We start from the raw sequence: 24524 nt of genomic DNA, 5'->3' as shown, positions 1-24524 counted from the left end.
CTGATCTGAAGTGGGTAGAGGCAGTCCTCATAATGGCCATTCTGACTGGTTATAAGTTGCATCCATCCTGACTGGTCAGTGCCATGCCAACCAGTGGCTAAATGCTTATAACACTCCTGGAATACACACTATAATTATGCCCACCTATGAGATAGGAAAAGTGAAGCTGAGAGAGGTAAGTTGACACAGCCAAGGTCACATGATTGGGAAGGGGTATCAGTAAGATTCAAATCCAGGACATTTTGGTGGCAAAGCCTATACCCACACCTCGCTCCACACTTCTCTGAGGCCTCTGCCTATTCCAAAGGGGCGTGGATTCAATAGCTCATCTACCTGTCATTTACCAACCCTGTGACCTCAGATGAACAGGTAAGCTTATATTTCCTTAATCTACAAAATGGGGCTACAACATCACACTCAAATATTTGTCATGAGGTCTACATCTAAACAACTATGGTCGTGAGCATGGCTGGCTTGTGGCAGTCACCGAATTATTATTAATATTGTTGTTCTTATTACTTGTTAATGTTATTTTTAAGAAGACCCCTTCAAAATGAATTAAAGATTCTTTACAACATATTTACATTACTATTCCTCTAAATTTCTCATCCTGGGCCCCCATCAACAATCACATAAATAGGAAATGTGTTTCCATTCTCCATGCTCCTGATCATGCTAGTCTCAGTCTGCCTTTCCCATTTCTCCATCTATTTAAAAAATTTCTGATAAATGTCCAGCACAGCATCAATGCCACCTTTCAAAAGAAGCCTTCTCTAATTCCTCCACCAGAATTAATCATCTTAAATCACCACTGCACATTGCTTTTACCTCTAATGAACAATTTCTTCTGTCTTTTTTTTTCTCATTTACTGTTCATTCATTCATCTCCCTAAGGGTCAGAACCTCTTTCATTCAATGTCTGCATCTCCCATAGTATCTAATTAAATATGCAGAGAGCGGAAAGGAAGAGAAGTGGTGAGCAGAGATGGTCCAGAGATGAGCCCCATGGAGGATAAGATGGGACAGACACTGGGTGGAGCCCAGGGAGGATCTCTGGTTGCCCAGAGTAATTGTGTCACCAACATCTTGGGTGTCATACATCAGAAAAAACCTTCTGGGCTCTAGTCGGACCCTTATTAGGTAGGTGATTTTAATCAAGTCAGTTTATCTCTCTGGGCCTCTGTATCCTTGTTTGTAAAATGGACTAAGTCTCAAGGGGCTCTTCCAACACTGAATTCCATGCATCCGTGCCTCACCTTCAGATACCCTGCCATTACCCCTAAGCTTGTGATGATCACACTGTGGGGCCACTGCCTGACTCCTCGTGAAACTCTGAGCTCCTGCAAGAGATGTACCATGCAATGGATCTTGTTAGCTACTGTTTCCCTTGCACTCAGTGCTGGACCCAGCATTATTTTGCTGAATGAATGAATGAATGAATGACCTAAAAGACTGAAGATTTCCAACAACCCCAGAGCAGAATTGTGTAGCAATGACTTTATGGCTTCTGGTGACAGAGTTGGGTGTGAACAGGCTGCCCCATGTGTCCCAGTTTGCTGGAACAGTCCAGTGTTTGCCTATTGTCCCAGTGAAATGATTATAGCATCCCCTTTCTCCTTACAAGAGTCCCCATTGGATGGTAAATGCAATGGTCACCCAGGAATGAGGGAACCCAGTGCTCTCTGTACTGACCATGCACCAGATGCCTTAATCAATCATTCTCCATGTATGTTCTTTGTTATTCTATCTCAGAATGCTTAATATGGATGTAATTTAAAAAATTGAGGCTTAGTAAGTCAATATAAATGGCTAAAAACTTCAACACCGCTAATAAATAGAAGCTGGATTCACATCCTAGACTGTCTGGATCCAAAGTCTTGCACTTTCTACACCACCATATGGTTGAATCATGGGGAAGAGCAGAAAATGGGAAAGGTCATGGTTCTCTAGACTCAGGATGAGGTTTCTCCCACTCTTGCCTCTTTTGTTACATTCCCTCTATTCTTTTCTTTAATATTTTTATTTATTTATTCATGAGAGACACCAAGAGGGAGGCAGAGACCTAGGCAGAGGGGGAAGCTGGCTTCCTGCGGAGAGCCTAATGCGGGACTCAATCCCAGGACCCCAGGATCACACCCTGAGCCAAAGGCAGACGCTCAACTCTTGAGCCACCCAGGCACCCCATTCCCTCTATTCTTAATTTTTTTTTGCTGGATCCTGTCCACTCCCAAATCCCAGGATGGCTGCAGGTTTCAATTTTGGTGGAGTGGGCACATCTCTTACCTTTCCATCACTCTTTTCCTGCTGCCTCCTGAGACTAAAGCTGTAAAAGAGAACTGTGCTCTGTAACTCAGAGAGAAGAAACCACAAAGTTTTTGAGCACAGCACATGGCAAGAGTCGATCTTCACAGTGCAAGGGAGGAGGTGTGTAAAGCAAGCAGACTTGCTTGCTGCCTGTCTGGGTTTGAGTCCTGATCAGCCACTTCTGCCTTTTTTTTTTTTTTTTTTTTTCTACTTCTGCCTTTTTGATGTTGGGCTAAATAGGTAGTCCCTTGCAGCCTTGATTTCTTCATCTGTAATGACCCATTGCTGGTGGTTGTCAGGAGAAGACCTCTTCTTACCAGCCACTGGTAGAGAGGGACCATATAGTTAGAGCTCAGAGTCTTAGGGTATTCCCTTTCTATAGATTCCCCAGGCAAATAAGTCCTCTGTGCTCTCCCTAGCCTCCAATGCATCCCCTGGCTGGAACCCAAGGAATCTTGAATCTCTCTCCCTCCAATGTCTCTACCACCTCTCCCAGCCATCCTCTCACTCAGAGTTCATGGCAACGGCCTTCTGCTTTGCCCTTCTCCCTTTCCCTCCACCAATTTATTCTCCACTCTGATTCCAGATGGATTTCTTTTAAAGTGCAAATCTATTCATATCACTTGCCTACTTAAAATTCTCCAGTCGTTTCCTCTTGCCCTCAGAAGCAGTTCAAACTCCTTGGAGAGAATTACACAGCCGGGGTGCCCTCACCCCATCATTTCCTGCTCTCTAGCCAGAGTGAATGTCTCTTGGTTCCATTAAGGGGCCACACTCGCTCTTGCCTCGGGGTTCTCATGATGCTTTTCTCTGTTCCTGGAATGTTCTTCTCTCCCCTGCCCATCCTCCACCCCACTCACTCACTCACTCACTCCTCATCTGATTAACTCTTTCAGACCATTTAAATCTTAGCCTGAAACTCATTTGGAAGATGAACCTTTCCTCACCTGACATGCCAACCAAGGTCACCCAGTTACAGGTGTCAAAGCAACCTCGTAAAATTCAGGCCACTTGGAAGAACTCATTCAGGGGCTCTTTTCACCTCCACACTGGACCCCCATGGGAGAGGGAATCGCATCTGACTGGCATCCTGCTGCATCCCTGCACAACGGGGAATCAGAAGCAAGGTAGAAATCCCATTTATTCATCTACTCACTCACTCATTCACTCACTCATTCATCAGTTCTTTCCATTGTGGTAGAGTGGGCATTTCTCTCCTCTTTCTATCACCTTCTCTCTGCTACTATCTGTAAGAAAGGACTGTGCTTTGTAATGCAGAGAGAATAAAGGCTCACAGATTCTTTAAGAGTATCAGCCAGCAGGAATACGCTTTCTCACAGTACAAGAGGTTAAATGTCCTTGAGGCCCTCAAGCCAGACCTTGGTGAGGACCTCTTTTTCTTTCCCCTTCTCTAATGGCAGCATATGAAACCCTTGCTCTGCCCCATGCCCTTTCCCAGCAGTGGGACCATGTGAAGCAGGGAATGACACAAATATAAGGCAAGATACTGGGAGAAAGCAGAAGCTTTAAGAAAGGAGCATTGGATGAAGATGGCCAAAGGCTCATGTAAAGAAAGAGGGGGAAAGGAAGAAGTTCTGGGTAGGTCCTAAGAGATCCCAGCTAAATCCTCCAGCTAGAAGTGGACTAGAGAAGCCACCAGAACCTCTACCACCTTGTGGATTCTGGATGGTTTGGTACCTATGTATTGTTTAGGCCTGCAATGAAAGACTGATTAAATGTTTGCTAAAATTCCCTATATATGCTTGTAAATGGCTGATCAGGTTGTATGTAGTCTTCCTTTGGCAAACAGTAATGGTTATTCATGAGAATCCACATATCCCTTCTTCCATAGGAATGGAATTAAAGATGGGGAAATGTAGGTTATGCTTACATTTCCCAGGCTCCCTTACAGCTTAGTTACACATGCTAAGTGTACAACTATTGGATATGAATGGCTTGTGGAACTTCTGCAACACTGTCAAGCCACTGGCCCTGAAGAGCTTCTATTTCCTTTCCTATGATCAGTATCACAGAGCGATCACACAATGAGGACAAAGCCTTAAGAAATGCACAGCAATAAAATGAAAAAAGGAACCTGGGTCCATGAATGGCTCCATGAAGCAGAGCAGCCCACCAGCCTCAGTTGCTCACCTCAGGGATGTTTCATTAGAGTACAATAAACTAATCTTCCTTAAATCATAGTATTTAGGGTATCTTTGTTACAGCAGGTTAGCCATTATCCTAATTAACAGAGTTTGGGTTTGTTGGTTTGGCTTTTTTTCCCCATGTTAATATGTGCAGTTGGGTTTTCAATGATTGGATATATGAAACAACAAGGAACTTCCTTTGTGTGTTTTCTCTTAATACCATATAGCAATTCTAATACCCTCTTTGGACTCATTTAACCAGGCAAAGCCACGCATGTTGAATATTACACACATTGAATTTAAATGAGTTTTGAGACTTGTATGAAAATATATGCAATCATTCTATCTATATATATATTTGTTATAGCACAGTTGATACGCAAATGGCATTCAAGGTGTAGCCCAAAATCTTCCTCCTCCAAGAAGTCTTCCCTGAACTCTCCCTATAGCATTAAGCAGTCTGTCTGTCTTTGCTCAGCCCTCCCATGCCATCAGTCTCCATAACTGTCACCCACTCGCCTGGAGTGGCATCTGTATACAACTTCTCTTCTCTGCCAGTTTGTAAACTGTTACATCTTTACTTTGTCTCTTTACTTATTGACTTATTGAGGACTTATTATGTGCCAGGGACTGTGCTAGGTGCTAAGGTCAAAACAATAGATGACACACGTGCCTATCCTCAGAGTCTGGTGGAGAGAGAGAAAGATATGGGTAAGAAATGACAATATAGAGGAAAGTGCTACCACAGTGACATGAACAGAGTAGTTTGAAGACAGAGAAGACAAGGAACAACTAACCACGGGGAAGATTTGGAAGTCTTCATGGAAAAGAGGATTATTTGAATAGTTTGTAGTATCTCATCCAAACATCTACCACATTTTTTTTTGTATATCAACCAGTAATAATCACAAAATAACACCAACACATTACTTTTATATATATTATTCCATTTGATTTTAGTATATGTGCTGCCGAAGCGAGCACTTATTATTCCATTTGATCCACACAACGAGCTCAGGAAGATGGGTGTTAACATTGTTCTATTTTTATAGATGGGAAAAATTGAGCTTTCTAAAGTTTGGCCCTCTCAGGTCACTAAGTGAGTAAATGGATCCAAGTGAAAGTCTTTGAATTCAAAAGCATATGAATTTTCCACTCTTAGCTTAGCTTCTTGGGGATTGGCCATTCATGCCAATGGTTTATCTGGCTTTGATTTGTCATCTCTCTGAAATGCTGCCTTCTACCTCTACCCCTAACCTCCATACAGTACAGTTTCAGAAGAGAGATGCCTTATATCCCCCCAATGACTGACCTAAGTTCCCACAACATCAGAGCACTAGAGCCTACTTATCTGAGAGAGAGAATCAGACAATGTATTTTAAAAACTAATGACTCCACCATTAAACTGTTAGGGATTTAAATTTCCTGCTATAATTCTCCCAAAGTGTATCCTATTAGAACAATGAAGATATGACTAGAAGTAGTGTTAAATAGGCAAGAACCAAAAATACATATGAATCAAAAATGGATGGATCCAAAGGAAGCCAAATACATTCCAAGGGCAGCATATTTACCTACTTTCAAAAAGCAAATAAAAGTCAGCTACAATTTAGAACAAATAAGCAATGGTATAATCCTTAACCTTGTTAACAGGGCGAGGGTAGGGGGAGGCAAGCTCAAGCTAAGATGACATAGGATATTTCACTAGTTTAAAAAAAATGGATGAAGTATGTTACAAATTTGAGATTAACCATTTAATTACAAATGCATTCAAAAATAAAATTTTGTGCATAAAAATAAATATTTCTCAGAGTTTACCAAGATGTTAAGAGTAGATATAGTTAGGTATAGTTAGGTCATTTTTCTCTATTCCCTGAAGCTTCAATGTGCACACACCAAGAGGGAGAGGTTGGGGGAGATCAAGAAAGAGAAGGAGGTATTTAAGTATCCTAAGCAACATTAAGGAGGAAAAGATAGAACAAAAAACATACAAGCTATTTATTTATTTATTTTTTTAATTTTTATTTATTTGTGATAGTCACAGAGAGAGAGAGAGAATGAGGCAGAGACACAGGCAGAGGGAGAAGCAGGCTCCATGCACCGGGAGCCCGACGTGGGATTCGATCCCGGGTCTCCAGGATCGCACCCTGGGCCAAAGGCAGGCGCCAAACCGCTGCGCCACCCAGGGATCCCATACAAGCTATTTAAAGACCAGAGAATATCATTGGAAAACAAGTCCTTAATCTTTGTGCTGAGATTAAGGCTGTCTGGTGAATCTTATGGAGCCCTTCTCAGAATAATGTTCTTTAATATATATAAAAAAATGCATAAACTTATAAAAGAAGCACCTTATATTGAAATATAGTTAACAAAATATTTAAAAACATAAATTTGAGATTAAGTAACATATGTGCTTCTTTATTGATGCCTGAAATAAATGGTGGGCCTAATAAGAACTAATAGTAAATAAGTATAATGAATAATAAGTATAAATGATATTTCAGGATATCTGCCACAATTACAACAGAATATCAAAGTATTTCTAAAGACAATGTCACAAGTGTTGCTTGATAGTAATCTGGTATGTTATTCCCACTCATCACTGAAAGACATCCTAAAAATCAGTTAGCAATAAATGAAAATAATGGTGCAGTCCTTTTCCATCCATGCTCATGAACTAAGATTAGAACCTCTGTTTCAGAAACACTATAGAAAGACCATATTTCAGGATAATGCCATTTTATCTAGAGAGGAGAACTAACATAGTTAAGTGCCTACTATGTAGCATAGTCTACAACATAAAACATCATGTTCACTATAAACCACTTTTCCCTTTACCCTCCCCAGAGGACATTGAGAGTGATGATAGGATAAGGTTGGGAAAAGAGGCTCCTCTGTTAAATTGGGGCAATATTTAATAACATTAAATAACAGCCCAAACAGTCATCCTCTGTCAAGGTTAAATTCTACTAAGTAACTCACTTCTAAATTGCTGTGGTCCACCACCATGAGAGCCCAAAAGTTGTGAACAAGAATTCCAAGCTTATGATCTTTCTTCTAACTCTAAATGTTTGTTTTAAAAGGCAGATACATGGAACAGATGCCTAGCACACAAACAGAGGGTGGAGACAAGGGCAGCTGCTCCCTCCAAACCCACAGTGGGAAGGGCAACAAGGCTGCTGTATAGAACGGGGAGGGAGGGAGGAAGGTGGTGCCCTTAGATCTGAGAAGTGGGTGAGGAATATCTGACCTCTCACTGTTATATTCTCCAGGAGATGCTCTAGGTAGAAAAGAAAGATCCCAAATTCAGCAGATGTTACTGAGCATTGACCTTCTGCCCAGCAACGATCCACCAGAGAGTACAGGATCTCATCTCTATCCCCAGGGATATCCCCTTCACTGCAGAAAGTCATACGTACAACCGGCTTTTACAATGGACTTGGGCTGAGGCTCTGTGGCTAGATTCTGGTTTCTGTTATTTGGGCCTCTTCCTTAGGTCATATTAAGATATTTAAATAAGAGACCATCTTGTGAAATGTCTTCAGTCTAAAAGCAAATGTTTAAATTGTGAGATCAGAGTAAACCGAAGGCCCAAGAAACTAAATCAAATATGCAAATTCAATTTAAATATAGCAAAGAAAGCAACTGGTTCTGGAGGGTCATGTGGACAAATGGAGTCCAGTTGTCTATCTAATTGCTTTACTTATTTACTTATTTACTTATTTACAGGGCCATCTTGATGTATGACAGGCCTTACTGAAGAATCTGTGTATCTGTAGGTGAACTTAGCACAGGAAATGGCATATAGTAGGGAGCTCAACAAATATTTGCTGAATCCAAATTGATTTTCCTAAGAGCCAGACTCCTCTCCTTCTTCCCCAGCTGTAATATATCTTGCGGGTTTTTTAAGCTCCCTGTGCAGGCAGGCTTAGCCTGAGGCTACAGAGAGAACAAGGTCAAGGTTAATTAGGAACAGCCAAAATTCCCATAATGACAGGATTCAGGACTTCTAAGGACAAGTCCTCAGAGTTCATGTACTCCAAAGTTCCTATTCCAATAAAGAGGGAACAGGAGCCTCCCAGGACACCCAAGGAGTTGTCCACTGGCTTGGAGTGGGGGTGGAGGATTTAATCAGTGAAGATCTCCAGGGTTTTTTTTGGATATTTGAGTTTCATTTTAAAGTGTGGCATATTTACCTGAATTTTCACATAAGAGCAAATTGGGAAACAACCCTGCAACTGCAGTTTCTTTGAATACAAGGTGAGTTCTTTCTCTTAGCTCCGCAAGCCCTTCTCCCACTGGTTTGGCAGCAAAAGAGCACACAGACAGTGACAGTAATAATCACTTGGGCAATTGGCAGTAAGTTTCCCCCTAAAATGGCTGGGACACCAGCTGCAGAGACTAGAGATGCAGATCCTATCCAGCCAAGATTCCTAGTGGATCAATAGCACTGTTAGTAGGAATCCCCTGAAGGAAGCTGCCCACTGCAATACTGGAATTTCATGTCTCACATGATCCCATGCACTTCTAAAGAAGTTAGATCCAGAGGGCAAAAGGCCAGGGAAAAAGAGGGGCCAGCCCCGTCTGGGCAGGAAGGAGAGTGAGACCAAGGAGCAAGCTCTGTCTGTGGGAGTGACTAGCAGCAGCCAGGCCGTGCACAGACTCTCAGGGATTAACCTACAGAGAAGTCAGACCCTGCCACCAACAGGACCTCTGCAGACATTAGCTCTGACCCTACAATAACAATAGCTCCCACATACAGCAGTCACCCCTTATGTGAAGAGGATGCATTCCAGGATCCCTAGGGATGCCTGAAATTATGGATAGTATCAAACCCTATGTATAAACTATGATTTTTCCTTCACATACTGATTTATGTTAATGTTTAATTTATAATAAGGAACAATAAGAGATTAACAATAACTAATAATAAAATAGAATAATTATAACAACATATTGTAATAAAATTTATATGAATGCAGTCTCTTTCAAAATACCATATTGCATCTAACCCTTTTTGTCTTCTCATGATGATGTGAGATGACAAAATGCCCACATGATGAGATGAAGTGAAGTGAATGACGTAGGCATGTGATGTGGCATTAGGCAAGTTCCCAGGCCATGCTCCAGGCCCAGTAAGTGGGAATCTGGGCAGGGGTGCAGCAGTCTGTGTTGTAACCCGTGTGGGTTAGATGCTGCCCTAGTTGGTGGAGATGCCCCTTAGGCTACTGCTACTGGGGCCCCAGAGAGTGCTGAAGGGACCCAAAAGTGGCACTCGTAGTCCTTGTTACAGGAGGATGTGAGAAGCATGAAGAGGCCAGAGGAGCAAGTCATGCTGACACAGAAAGCGAGGACACAGGAAGCACAAGAAAACTCATAGCCTCCTGGGTGCCTACACTAGTTGGAATGAAGTGCTGCTAGCTGAGAGAGAAAACACAGGAGGTAGGGGAGGAGGAAAAGCAGGCTTGTGTGAGGGACCTCCCCATTCCTTCTTCTCCCCCCTGCCCCCACTGCCCCAGCTCCCCAGGCCTTTTTGCAGTGTCATCCTTGGACAGTTCTACATGACCATGGGGAGCATAGAGACAGGACCAAGTGTCCGGGTCTCTAGTCATCCCAGGAAGGCTGCACTTAGAGGACCCTCAGGAGATAAGTGGGTCCTAGAGACAAACATTTGGGAATCACCAGGAGTGCAGTGATTACAAGACCCAAGCTCTGGAGCCACCTACTTGGACTCACGATTTCCGTGTGCTGCGTTTACTAGCCATGTGACCACGGCCCAACTTCTCAGCTTCCATTGCCTCACCTGTAAAATGGGGATGGCAAGAACAGAATGCATGTTTTAGGATTGCTCTGAGGACAAAAGGAGTGAGAAAATGCAAAGCTTTTAGAACAGTTCCTGCATGGTAGTATTAGCATCAATTATTAGCTGCTATTAACATTTTTATTATCCCTGAACGTGGAGAAATTTGAAAGGATCAATCCGGTCCTCTGAGATGGAAGGACTAATGGGCTCCTTTACTCTTTCTACTTTAGCAGCGTTAACTCCAGTCCTGCCCTCTGGGGCCCTATGCTGCCCTCCTTCTTCCAGCCTACACCTCTTCCTTCCCCGGCCCCCATCACCCACCCCATGGTTGTCCTCTCAGGTGGAATCAGTTGCAACCACATTGGATGTCAGGACATTTTTGGTGGGTGGCTGGGCTTGAAGACCAATCTCGCGGAGGAGAAAAAGATCTTGAATCCACATACGTGTTGATCACTTACTGGGCACAAGAGCCTGGGAGGCAGAGTCCCTGGGCTCTAGGAGCCCCCTGGCTGGGGTGAAAGGCCGTGGTGTACAGACACCATATCAGCACCAAGTGATGAGAGCCAGGAGCAGGGTACAGGGAGCCCCAAGAGACTCAAAGGAGAAAGCGTTATCTCTGACTAGAACCCTCCCCCTCAACCCACTTAACAATTTGTGTTCTCACTCTGGAATTATCAAAGCATAAGAAATCTGCTATTGGAAAAGGAAATGCCGAGATAGCACAGTCTCCTTTTTCTGAAACGTCCCATCTTTTCTAATCTCAGTTTCCTAAGCGGGGCCCGCTGGCAGGAGGACAAAAAGCACAATCCCAACACTGACAGGCAGTTCTCCTAGAGCATGACGGGAAACAGAAAATAGCCCACAAACAAAGCAACATGGGGCAGAACCAGAGCCGATGCCTCCGGCGGCTTGGACTGATTGCACTCCTGGTTTCAACCGTGATCAGTTGGATAGATGGATGGACGAAAATAGAATCCCAGAATGGGTTCTGGGAGCTAAATAGAAAGAAGAAGGCCCAGAGGCACAGACAGAAGTCCCCCAGAGATACAGAGGTTGTGGGGGAGAGGAGGAGAAACAGTGAGAGGAAGAGAAAAAAGACCCCAAATGGGAAAACTGCCAAGGAGGAAGGGCCTAGGAGAGTGACGAATGATGGAGAGAGCTCATAACCTCCTTTTCAGCTGGTCTGAGGGAGCAGAGAAATTGGATCACGAAAACTGGTAGGAGAAGCTAGGAGAAGGGCCGGGAGAAGACAGTGTGTCTGATGACCCAGCCTGAGGCTTGGAATTAGATGATGATTCTTCCCAACACAGCGCCGAGGTGAGTGACCCTCTGATTAGGAAAGACTGTGTTCTATCATCCCTGCAGGGCAAAGGCTCTATATTTTTTCTTTTTTCCAACCCAGAAAAAAAAAGGATCCTCTCCCCGCACAGGTCCCATTCGCAGAGACCTGTCTGGGCAGACCAGAGTCTTCAGTAGCATCTCATACCAGCACAGCCCCTTTGCGGAGGAGGAATATTGAAACACCTTATTGGTGAAACAAATACCAAAGCCCAAAAGAACTGCCAGCCAGAAAAATGGAGGGAAATCGCTTCCTTCTACACCCAACCTACATGCAAAGTCTTTTCCAAATTGGGAGTTCTTTTGACATTGGGTTTTTTTGGTCTTTTTGTTTGTTTGTTTCTGTTTAGAGTTTAATGTATAAGTTGGTTGTTTCATTTTAGGGGAAACATATGCTCCTATTTTAATATAGAGTAGCTAGTGATTATGTCCTCAGACCATCAGAAGGGACTCCCTTCCTCATTCTATTCATCTTAAAGGATAAAGTTTATTTTTTTTATTTAAAAAGTAACAAATACACACTGTAGGAAAAAAAAGAAAAGAAAAAAGGAACTAACCCAAATCCCACAACTCACAGAAAATTACTTATATCTTATTATAATTCTTCCCGGTTCTTTTGTCCCTATATATGTACTCTTCCATTTTTAAATGTCTTTTCTGAAAAATTACTCATAGTACAGCTACTTGGAATTCTTTTTAAAAGGATGTAGTGGATCTTTGCTATTCTTGGCTGCCCAACATCTGTGTTGCCTTCCTCTGATAATTGTGTCCATATCATCTTTTGGGTATTACTTTTCCATTGACTATACCTGGTGGGAATGTCACTTGGAGTGTCCTGCAATCCCCTAACCATGGGGAGGGAATCTGACCCAAGTTAGGCCAATTAGATGCTGTCTTGTTGAAATTTGAACTTTGAATAAAGTGACCCCTGAAATGCAAATGGTTGAAATGCAGTATCCCAGTGCAATTTCCAAATACCACTATTTTGTTATTCTTGCCACTTCTACACCCCAACTCCCTCCAGAAATGCTTTCATTCCTGATCCTGCTTCTCCAAACCTCTAGTCAATTCCATATATCCCCTCATGTCCTTGAAGTAAATTTTCTTTTTGCTTCAGGCAAGAAGAGTTCATTTCTATTGTCTGTAACCAAAGAGTCCTCTATGAAAATGGGCCCAAAAGGAGCATAGGGACCAAGATACCACAAGAAAAAAATCTGCCAACTGTTTTGCTATCACTTAACAAGCATTGTCATCCTCCCAGATTACCACATTGCTGTTACCCGAGTTCCTTTGATTTAGTAGTCACAGAGCCAATCACTTCTGCCAGGATGCTGATGTAGTAGACTGGGTTGCCCTAAAGACCTTGATTTTTCACACCTACATGTAAACATGCTCCTGGCAATGTGACATTTTAGCACTTTGTCTAAGGAGGTAGACTTTGCTTCCCTATGCTTGAATCTAGGCTGGCCTTGAGACTTACTTTGGCCAATGAAATGCTGCAGAAATGAAGATGAGCCCATTCTGGGCCCCAAGGCCTTGGGTGCTTCTACTCACTCTCTTAAATTCCAGCCTGCTTTACAAGAATAAGGCTGGATTTGTCTGCTCGACTGGAAAGCTACATGAACCAGACAAGACATATCCTGATGCCATGCTAAACCAAACAATGCCTAACTAAGCTTCCTGTGACTACAGACGCAAGAAGTGAGTCCAACCAAGATCAGCTAAGCCCCTCCCAGAGCCATAGAAATGCAGGTGGCCTGTAGACTTGTGAGCAAAATAAAATGCAAGATAACTGTGTTTAAAAAAAGAGAAAGAAAAGAAAATAGTGAGAGTTGTTATATTATCTGAACAAAATAATAAGGGAATATGTCATGAAAAATATCATTTAGTTACTTGTGGGACAAAATACCATCAGTTGAAACTCTCCCAGAAATGCCATAAAAAAAAAAAAAAGGATTGTCCTTTAACTAACATCTCAATTGATTTAACAACGTTGATAAGAACACAAGTCCAAAGAGCCTGATTTAAATCCTCATTCTGGGGATACCTGGGTGGCTCAGTTGGTTAAACATCTGACTCTTGGTTTTGGCTCAGGTCATGATCTCAGGGTCTTGAGATCAAGCCCCATGTTAGGCTTTCATTCAGCACGGAGTCTGCTTCAGATTCTCTCCCTCTCCCTCTCCCCTCTGCCTCTGCCCTTCCCCTGCTCTCTCTCTCTCTCTTCCTAAAGTAAATAAATATATACAAATCTTTGTAAAAAATGAAGTAAAATAAATCTTCATTCTGTCACATACTAACCATGTGACACTGAGCAAGTGTGTTTTTTCTACTATAAAGAGATGAAAGTAATAGGACCAACCTTGAAGGTTAGATGACATGTAAAGGGTTTAAACAGAAATCAGTCAGTATAACGTTAGCCATTATAAATATTATTCTTCTGTGGCAGTTTGCTGTTCAGAGTCAGGAAGCTTGAAAAAAAATCACAGTTCTTTTATTTCTTTTACTCACTTTGATTATCTTTGCATTCTAGTGGGAATAGTAGATTTCACTTAATGTATTACTGATATACTTGGGCTTGATTCTACATATTATTTCTTTTCTATTTTTTTGAGTTCTGGTTACTTTTCTGGATATATTAAATACTCAATTTCCTTCTTTATTAAATATATTTTACATATACAATTTATAACATATTCTTTAAGTATATATAATTTGCATACATAATTTATAATATATATCTTATGCATATAATTTATACTATACCTAGCACCATTCTTTCAGCGGTTACTCTAAAGACTACCACACACATCCTTAACTAATTAAAGTCTAGTTAAATGAACATTTCACCATTGGACAATACCAGGACGTAGACCCCCCCTTTTTTTTTAAAGATTATATTTATTTATTCATGAGAGATACAGAGAAAGAGAGAGAGAGAGAGAGGCAGAGACACAGGCAGAGGGAGAAGCAGAGGGAGAAGCAGGCTCCATGCAGGAACCTCGATGTGGGACTTGATCCCAGGACTCCAGGATCATGCCCTGGGCTGAAGGCAGGTGTTAAACCGCTGAGCCACCCAGGGATTCCCAACGTAGACCCCTTGACTTTGGTTTCTGTCCCTTGCCCTTCCTCCCCACCTTACATTCAGTTGCTGGTGTATATTTGAGACTCTTGGTAGTATTATCCTCCTCCAGAAGATTCATGTTGGCTTCTGTCAGGAACCTAGGCTAAAAATCCAACCAGAGATTTCAGAGATTCAGCTGGCCTTCAGTCTTTATGAAGGATGGTTTTTTCCAGTTCTTCTCCACTCCTAGTAAGGGTTTCTTACTGGGACTTCCCAACCTCAGCATTATTGACATTTTAGACCAGATCATTCTTTGTTGTGGGAGCTGACCATGCAGTCTACTCACTAGAAGCTAGTAGTATTCTCACAGTTGTGACAACCAGCAATGTTTCCAGACATCTGGTGTCCCCTGAAGAAGAAAAGTTACCCCCATTGAGAACCATTTCCTAGAACGTAGCCCTTTAGGATCTCCACCAAAAGCCCCCAGTCCCTGAGACTGCCAAAGCCCACTCACTTCTCTGCCGCTTTGTTGTTCCTTCAGGATGAGGGAGAAAGCTGTTCTCAACAGGGAGCTCACCTCTCCTGGCCCTCCTATCACAGAGCTTGGACCCACAGGTTCTCCCTCCCTATGAACTTCTCCAGGACCTTCTTATAGGTATTTGTTTGCTTTTCTAGTTCTCAGTCCAAACATCAATCTGAAATGACCTAGTTCATCATTGTAGAACTGAAGAATTACAATTGCTTGGAAGCAAAATCTTAAATAACTTCAGTTGAATATAGGTACATAGAACTGAATGTTTTCTGCAAAGTTCTTTAATACAGGATACAAAGAGGGAACACAATACAAATGATAATAGACCTGTTCTTACAGGAGTTTGAGGCTGGATAATTCTTTGCTGCAGAGCACAGTTCTGTGCATTATGGGATGGTCAGCAGCACCCCTGGCCTCTGGTACAAATAATAGAAGTATCTGTCCTTAGAAGAGTTTAGTTTCTGTTTGGAATAACAGTACATGCACATTTCAGAAGCTAACATAAAAAGACCGCAGTTCAGCTACAGAGTACATTCACATCTTCTACCCCCAAAAAGCATGTAGAAGAAAACTGGGGGAGGATATGTTTATTACAAATTCAATTCAATTCCCTACATTTTACCAGCCATATGACCTTAGCCAAGTAGAAGTTCAGGGCCTTCTACAAAATGAGGCTGTGGGATTAGATGATCCATCACTGCAGTCACGTCCAGCCCTGACAGAGGAGAAGTCTATTAGATATCAGGTTTGCGACCATTCAGAACATCAAAAACAGCCAAAGGGATGTAGCGTGTTTATGATAAATCAGTCATATCTGATCGATCTATTCCTATTTCAAATGTGGTTCCTAATTGAGAAAGTATAGAAAACTCATCAGACCTGGACTTTCTGGTTTCCAGATACATAGGAAAAGATATATCAAAATGTCCTTCTGGAGAAGTGTGGCCTGGTGAAGACACAGAGTGGATAGTTTGTAACTAGGAGACCCAAGGATTCCAATTGGCACATGGCTGTAGGTCTCCAAAGGTGGCTTCTAATTCTGCAACCCCAAGAAACAGCAGCCTCTTCAGGTCTGTCGCTGCTCTGTATCAATGATTTGGATGACAATCAAGAAAGCATTTCATCAAGCGTATGGATGTTTGAAAGATGGAATTCACAGACAAGGTAAAGTCAAAATCAGGTTCTTCTTACTCCTTCAATGGCCACCTTCCTCCTACAGATGAAGCAGCCCTGCAGATTTCTTCTTCCTTCCTTCCTGTCTGCTTCTGAGTCAGTTCACCCCAATGCCTGTGTCATTATTGCCCATACCACCTGAACCCTCTGACTTACAGAATTCCAGTCTGCATTTACTCCTCAGAGTGCCCCTAACACAAGACAATTGTGTGGAGCAGATTTTTACTGACATTTTGGGGAGTAGCAGAAGATATTTGGAGCATAGAGCAGAAAACAACTTCAAATTAGAAGTCAGATACCAAACCCTAGAAATATACAGTTTGTGGCTCCTCCCTGTGTGTCAGCAGCCGGCAGCATCTCTTGGTTTCCTCCACTGGCCCTACTTGAGGTTCCTGGGCCCCTGACAACTTCTTGTCTTGTCTGCAATTTGATACTAAAAAATCTGTCGTGTTTTACCACATAAGTGTATTCCAGTGTCTACTGATCTCATCCTTACCCATCCAATGGCAACTCCTAGGGTGGGTGGGAGATGGTAGGAGGGGGCTTGCTTTCTTCAACTGAAAGGCCTACCAAAGCATTTTCTTTTCTACCCAAGAGATAAATTTTGCCTTTAACATATGGTAGAATTTAAAAGTTCTCTGACACCAGGATTCTATGATCCTGGGGTTTTGCTTGATTTTTCTTCAAATGGCTAAATGCTTAGGGAACAATGCGCACTCACCACCCCCATAGTCAAGGATGGGAGGGTTAAGGTTCATAGGTTGTGTGGATCAAAGTTTCCTAGAATATAATGACGACTGTCACGCATTTGCAAATCTCCTTTCTTTGTGCATTTGTACAAACCCGAATGTGTGCTCATCCCCATTCAATAAACAGAAGCTTAAAATCCAGTAGAAGCATGAAGCAGTGACAGAGGATGAAAGAGAGTAAAAATGATTTGGAGGGAAAAAAAAATACAAGCACTGATCTACAGCCCAAGGAAATGAAATGTCCACGCCAGAAAAAAGAGTGGACTAAATGAGATTCAGGATCGGAGTCCCAAAATACCACCCTCTCTTTTCCCTCCCTGTTTGGTGCTGGTGGGGAGCAGCACGCTGCCAGCAGATATTTGCATGCTCTAAGTGTTCCGCTGGGGAAGTGGGAGATATCAAGACAGATGGCTCTAGTAAGTGTGGGCGAGTCTGACGTCAAGTTTATGAGCCAAATGGCGTTTTCCGAGTTCCCCTCTCCAAATCCCATCCATAACCGACCCACTAACTCAAGCCATGCCCTGCCTTTGAAGCCTCCCCTGTGCCCCCCATCAGAGTCAGTTTTCTTTCCTCTAATAGTAATAAATGACTCTTGGAGGTTAAGCATGAGCTGCCAGAGGAGACACTGGGACTTCAACAAATGTAACTCTGTGAAGGCCACTAGGGGGTCTTCTCTCTGTAGCCCACCAGCCCGGCATTCCTCCACTTACTCAGTGAACACGTATCAATACCTACTATGTTCCAGGCACTGTGTTTTGTACTAGAGAAACCAGCATCATTCCAGAGAAGAAAGATAATAAATGCATAAATAACATTGAAGAGTCTGGCTCCTGGTTTAAAAAGTATGTGTGATTTTTCAGGACCAGCCACAGGCAACTCCAAAGGCCCTACCTGGCAGGCCTCACGGCGGACAGCTGCCCTCCTCACACCTGCCTGGGGACAGCCAGTGCAGTGCAGCCTCTGAAGGAGATGTAGTCAAGGACTCTGGCCCCTCTGGTCACACTCCATGTACTTGCTTTCCTAGCCAAGCACTTTCATTCCTAGGTCTCTTTATCCAAGATCCTCAGGTACCTCTGCCAAACCAACCTCATGGGAAAGGAAAGGGAAAACCTTGAAGACAAGTTTTTTCACTCTGGGTACCCAGTAGTTTACCACTCCCTCCCCCCCTCCCCTCCCCCTTTCCTCTCCCTGTCCCTACAGTCCCTCCTCCTCCCTCCACCAGCATCCATAAAATTGCAGGAACCTTTTGTTAAGGGCTCCCTTTAGGACCAGACAACCCCCATGCCAATGGTAACCCACATGACCTCCACCAGGATGCCATTCCATGGGGGTGGAAATGGGATATAGGGAGGCAGCATTTGCTCTGGCTTAGCCTCTTGTGGACCCCATCACCATCTCTAAGGCTTCCCTTTTGCTTAAACTTTGGTTCTTTATCCTTTAATTAGCTACTCCTATACCTGGTAGCTCAGCACTCTCTCCTTAGGCTGAGCTCCTGATAAAAATAAATAATTACATAAACGTAATAAAATATCAGGTGGAATTTGGGATGTTTTCTCAAAGCCTCAAACTGAGAATAAGTGATAAAGAAAACCCACTCAACTCCCCCAGAAAATTCTAATGAAGGTATAAAGGTATAGACTTATCATTCAGGATTGTCTAAGAGGCAGCTAAAACCAGTCTTTGGTCCTATGACCCATAGTCCACCTGTTTCTCCCAAATTACACAGATGAGGGAAACCTAGAGGTTAAGGAGTAAAGCTGCAGGTAGGTGGTAAGAAGGCTCTCCGGTCCCCAGTGCTGCCATGGCACGAGAGTAGAACATGATGACAGTAGGGGAGCTCTCATGAATCCTGGTGCACAAAGATCAGAGAAAAAGTGCAAAAGGAGAAGCTGGCTGCCTTGGGAGTGACCTGGCCCTCTAGAGTGTCACAGGACAAGGTGCCTAATGCTTCTGGTGGGCAAAGTGGGCTGAACAGTCTTAAAAGGTCTTCCCAGTGGAGTGCCACCACCCTAGCAGATAGAGGCGGTGTGAGGTAAAGCTCTGAGAAGGAACGGAAGGAACAGTGATTCCCAGGAGGGAAGCCAGAGGGTACCCCCACCCTGGGGTGAGAATGACAGAAAGGAGACCACCAGTGGGGGCTTGTGTCAAGGAAGAAACGGCAATTGCTTATCTACATTGACAGTGGACACTTGACCATCAAAGAACTGCAAACCACACCAGCTACCTAAAAAGACTTTATTGTGCCTCTTATTCCACTCTCAGTCTGGCTGAAATGCCAGTGGAAGTCCAGCAGGCAGTAGATAGAAGAAGGTGGAAAATAGATCAGACCACAAACCTCTATTTCCTCTGGTCCCTGGGCAGTGGGATACTGGTCAACAGAACCTTATGTCAAGCTTGAACCTAAAAGCATGGAAAATACCTTAAACTGACGAGGAACTGAAGTTTTCACATTACATTGGACCGGACTAACTCATCTAAAAACAAGATGATCTTAATACTCAAATTTTACCACAAAAGCCACAGGATTTGCTTGTAATATCATCCTTGGCAAATCCTTCCCAAGCAGGTTTGAAGCTGTGGTAGGTGAAAAATAAAGTTATTTCCTCATCTTATCTTACCAAATATAGCTTGTTCCAGTGCCAGTTAGAGAAGCAAAAAAAGAAGCTGAGAGAGAGAGATAAACAGGGATGAAATCTGCTTTAGAAATTGCCACCTGTGAAGGCTGAGAAGGCAACGGGTGGCAAGAGGAGACATCTCAGTGAAAATGGGGAGAGAGCATCCCAGGCCAAGGGAAGGTCAGGTGCAAAAGGGAGAAGAGAGGAAGCAGTGAAACAGAGCAGGAGCAGGGCAGAGCCTAGAGCTGACGTTGGAGTCACACCATGCAAGGTGACATGGTCCACCATAGAGTTTGGTTCAACTTCCAAGGCATGGTCCAATGTACATGTTAAGACGACTTTTGCTGCTGTTTGAAGATCGAGAGAAGTGAAAGTGCAGGCCCATTAGAAAGACATAACACACTTCTTAGAAAAGGCCCAATAAATTCTTAGTGGTTGATTTTCTCAAGTTTACAGACTCTGGAAAATCAGAAAAGACTGGTGGCCACGGATACTTCATGTGTGACCAAAGCAATCCATTGGAATTTAACAACAAAAACAATAGAACAGAGAAGACAACATTCTCATGAAGAACTGGCCTGCGTGCTGAGGGCTATGTAACATGTTCCATCCACATATTTCCTCACTTACCGACCAGGAAGCTCAGAGCTAAATTTCATGTTCCAGTAATAATAATTCTCTCACCTCTTCTCCCTTTCTATATATACAGTTTCTCATCTCTTCTTTGAGATGATTTCAGCGTGAGAAGGCACCTTTTGGTTCTTCTTGAGCCACCTCAGATTCGACTTAAGGATTTTTTATACAACCTGTCACAAAGAAAAGAATGAGATTTTTTCTTTTAACAGTTTAGAAAACAGGCCAAAAAAAATATAACGTCAATTATTAAAAAGTGTTTTGATTCTTTTTCTCACCGACAGTTACACTGAGCAATCCACCTCCGGCCTGACCCTTTAGTACAGCCAACCCATACAGACCTACTGCCAGGCCATGAAGATAAGCAGCAACCAGCTCCCAGTGTTTGAGGCCATTTCTCTGGAAGCCCCATCTGCTCTCCCACATTCCCACCTAACTGAAATAGCGACTCTGCATCTAGTACTTATTCTGTGCCAGGCACCATGCTAAGCACTTTACACCTATCATAATAACCCATCATCCAGCAATCTCTTTAAGATAAGAATTATTATTATATATCCCTATTTTATAGCTGAAGAAACTGAAGCATGGAGATATTCAGTAACAAATCTAAGGTCAATCAGATGTCAGTGGTGTCATCAATGTTTCCACTCTAAATCTATCTGCCTTTGTGCTAAACTTTTAGGTTTTAGACCTTCACCTTGACTCCCTCTACACCCCCACCCCCTGCCCACCAGATGGGATGTCTGCCTATGTCCTCTCTAGCCCATGGGCCTTGTCTGTCTGCCTCAAGCACTAGCTTGACCCTTTGCCTCATGACCCACCATTATCTCCCATGGGAGATCTCAGGCCTGGCTCAGGCCCTAAATGACCACTGTTTCCAAGTAGGAGTTAATGGGATCAAAACAGACAGCAATGTGCTTATAATAGTTTATGGGAACAGGTTGTGTGCAGTACCTCTCTATTATGCATTTAATGACATCACGTTGCTAGTTTGAAATAGCCATAATGGGAGTATTTACACCACAGAAATTGGCAAACACCACAAATCAGGGCTTTGCTGAAGGGAAAGCCACATTTACCAGTACACCACTTGGGACAGACAATAGGGATAATAACAAAACCATCTCTTAGTCTTTTTTTCATAGCTCTTGATATACAAATCATTCTTAATTCCAGGACCCCATCAAAAGAAGTTCAGCTGAAATTATACATGTAGGAGCCAGTTCTCCTTGCCCAGAATGCAAATATCCTTCCTCAACCTGTGCTGATTTCCTTGCTACATTAAGAGAAACAGGCTAGGAAACCTTTTCATGCTTTTCTACATTCTGTTGAGCTTGCAGTCTTGCTTAAAAGAGGGAGCCAATCTCAGGTGCCGAACCTCAAATTGCTTATTGGAACAGCTGCTGCTTTCAGCTGAGTAAGCAGGACATTCAAGGGTGGTGTTTTCTGGCTATGATGCTTCAGCCAGTTAAAAATTAGTGTTAGAGATAGAAAATAAGAAACAAAAGAACCATCCAGTGGTTTGATAGGACTTAAAGCCAGAAGCCTCGTTCTACTTTTAAACACAGTGTAGGGTGAAGGAAAGGATGTGAACACTAACATAAGAAACACCTGCATCTGTGCCTTGGCTCCTCCACCTACTACATGTCCCGATGAGACAAATCAGTAGAAGAGAAAGAAAAGGTGTAATGACTATAAGGGAGCAATCTCAGGTCTGAAGAAGAAAAGACTCCACTAAGACAAGAAACTAAGTGATGATTTTAGTACAACACTCACTCACTTGCATATTCAATATTCACTGGGCACCTACTATGTGCCCTGAGATACACTAGATATAGTTGTGACCAACAGAGACATAGCTCCTGCCCTCATGGAGCTTACAATCAAGTGGTGAATAGAAACACTGAACGTGTAGAACAAAATGGGGTGATGTGTCTTTGTTATGATAAAGAAAGTAAATGAGCCATGGGGACATAACAGGAAGGAATTGTGACTGACCTTGGCCAGGCACCAGAATATAAAGTCCTGCTTATAGGGTGAAAAAGCAAACTAGAGAGAACCCAGAACAGAGAGGTTGACAGCATGCCTAGAACTCATCACTCTTGCAAGGGTCTTGTGAGTGAATTGGAATGAGCTAGGTACTATAGGTTTGGAAGTCAGAGACCCAGGTTCAAATCTGATTCGATTACTGACAAGCAAGTTACTTAAAGTCTGTGAGCTCAGTACCTTCATCATGTATAGGGACAGTAATGCTTACCTTCTAGGCTTACTATTTGAATTAAATTAGCGCGGGGAATAGAACTCAGCATGGTGCATGGCCTATGGCAGGTGCTCAAGAAATGATAGCTATATATAAAGATTAATCAATGAGAATTGTATTTTAAAAAATAAGGATCTCTTAAACTGCACACACAGGCCACTTGGTGAGTAAGTGCCAAAATATCTATCAGCAAAAGGATTTAATGAGGCTTAGCAGTCCTGTCCTGTGCAGTAACTTGAGAGTTTGCACAGCAAGAGGCTTCAAAAGTGCTTGCATTAAACACACCCAGAGTAGTCAGCATCTGTTTTCAGTAGCAGCAGGAACATGTACTATCCTTTGCAACCTACCTTGTCTTGTTTTACCCAAAATGTAGTTTCTACCTGCAGTGACTCTATTCCCAAATTTTCCCAGGTGAGTTTCCATTTCACTTTTTCCAATAAATAGCAATCAGACAAATGGGATTTCATTTGTGTACCTTTGCAAATCTTTCTCTTAAGCAAATTCATGAATCGGAAAAAAAATTCTTTGTCTAATAATATGTGCCAACTTGATATTAGGGGAAAATATGGTCATTATAGAGACTTTTATAAATCTGAAAATTTGAGTTGCAACAGATCAAATTGATTGCTACCAATTGCTTCCTTGACATACACTACCTTGTTTTTCATTTCTCTTGTGATGTATGTACATTTTTAAAGTCTGTAATACTTTTATTTGCTGTATATGTAGTGGGGATGACAGGCTGCAATGTGTTGTCTCCTTTGAACCTTTGCTCACCTTTAACATAAATTATCAAAGAAGGCAACAAAATGCAAGTTGACTGGTCTCCCCATTTTAATTTAGTAAGACAGGTCATAATGGCTTTGTTCTTTGGCCAGACATGCCAGGAGGCTGTTTTCACATATTAATGTGACATAACTTGGAGGGTCATAATAACTATGACAAGATAAAGGGAATTGGTTAAAACTTAATTAAAACCACATGGATAACAAGTAGAACACTGTATGTTTAGTGACATGAATTCTTTGTTCCTTGATTGGCAAAAAAAAAAAAAAAAAAAAAAGAAGATGCTTTGCAGCAAACACAAGGGCTCCCAGTCAATAAAGAGCATTTCACTCTGGTCTGAAATGATCAGATCAAAATCAGAATCAAGAGGAAATGAAATTGGTGATTCTGATACCTGTCATCACCCTTCCAGCCACCCAGGACAGAGTAAGAGGACAGGAGTTGAGTTCCTATCAATTCGGAGATTGGAAGCACTAAGTCAGTGGTTATGACATTTAATCGTGCTTATTAAAAAGCTGATTCTTGGGATCTAATCCCAGGCATTCTGATTTGATGAGTGTGGCGTGGCAAGCCTGAAATGTTCATTTTTAGCTAGCACATTTTAATGTGCTAATAAAAACATATTTGGTTACAAAAGACAACGTGGGGAGATACTTAGAGAGTGTGTAAGTACATGACCTTCATTAAACTTTGACCCCGTGGTTTACCTCCATGTGGATGAGCCTTGCCTGAAATAGTGATCACTATCATGGTTGCAAAATGATGATTTTCTATTTTTTTATCGGTTGGCATATATTGCTTCTTTCTTCTATATCTATGAGTTGGGATATATTATTTCTTCCTTGTCCTTTCTACATTTATTTATTGGGATTTTACTGTAAGGAAGAATTTTCCCATTGATTATTGATACTGACTTTATTCAATAGGTAACCAATTCATTACAATCATTGGCTTTTAATATTTCATCCCATATTTGACTGGAGGTAGCCCTCCAAGCTGGCTCCTGAAACCTTTTAAGCATGTCCTTACTTTCTAGGCAACAATGTGTTTCAGGCTTGTCGGGATCTTCCCGGTCCAGCCCTAGAATCAGACACTTCTCTAAGGAGCCTTCATTCTTCTA

At 42.4% G+C, this 24524-nt stretch overlaps 1 long non-coding RNA gene across 3 annotated transcripts; it reads left to right on the top strand.

Annotated features, from left to right (window-relative positions):
* The first annotated feature begins 104 nt into the window (after positions 1 to 104).
* LOC118354189 (uncharacterized) lies at positions 105 to 16774 on the top strand. 3 transcript variants are annotated; one of them, XR_007409648.1, is made up of 3 exons: positions 105 to 175; positions 15195 to 15308; positions 16085 to 16774. It is a non-coding gene; the product is annotated as an uncharacterized LOC118354189 (long non-coding RNA). The 3 variants fall into 3 exon arrangements; XR_007409646.1 differs by having other exon boundaries at positions 105 to 369; XR_007409647.1 differs by lacking the exon at positions 105 to 175 and adding an exon at positions 11159 to 11571.
* Positions 16775 to 24524: the final 7750 nt, after the last annotated feature.

The sequence above is a fragment of the Canis lupus genome, chromosome 3 (assembly GCF_003254725.2).
Source record: "Canis lupus dingo isolate Sandy chromosome 3, ASM325472v2, whole genome shotgun sequence".
Lineage (NCBI taxonomy): Eukaryota > Metazoa > Chordata > Mammalia > Carnivora > Canidae > Canis > Canis lupus.
The sequence above is the reverse complement of the archived record's forward strand: the minus strand, read 5'-3'. Positions and strand labels throughout refer to the sequence as shown.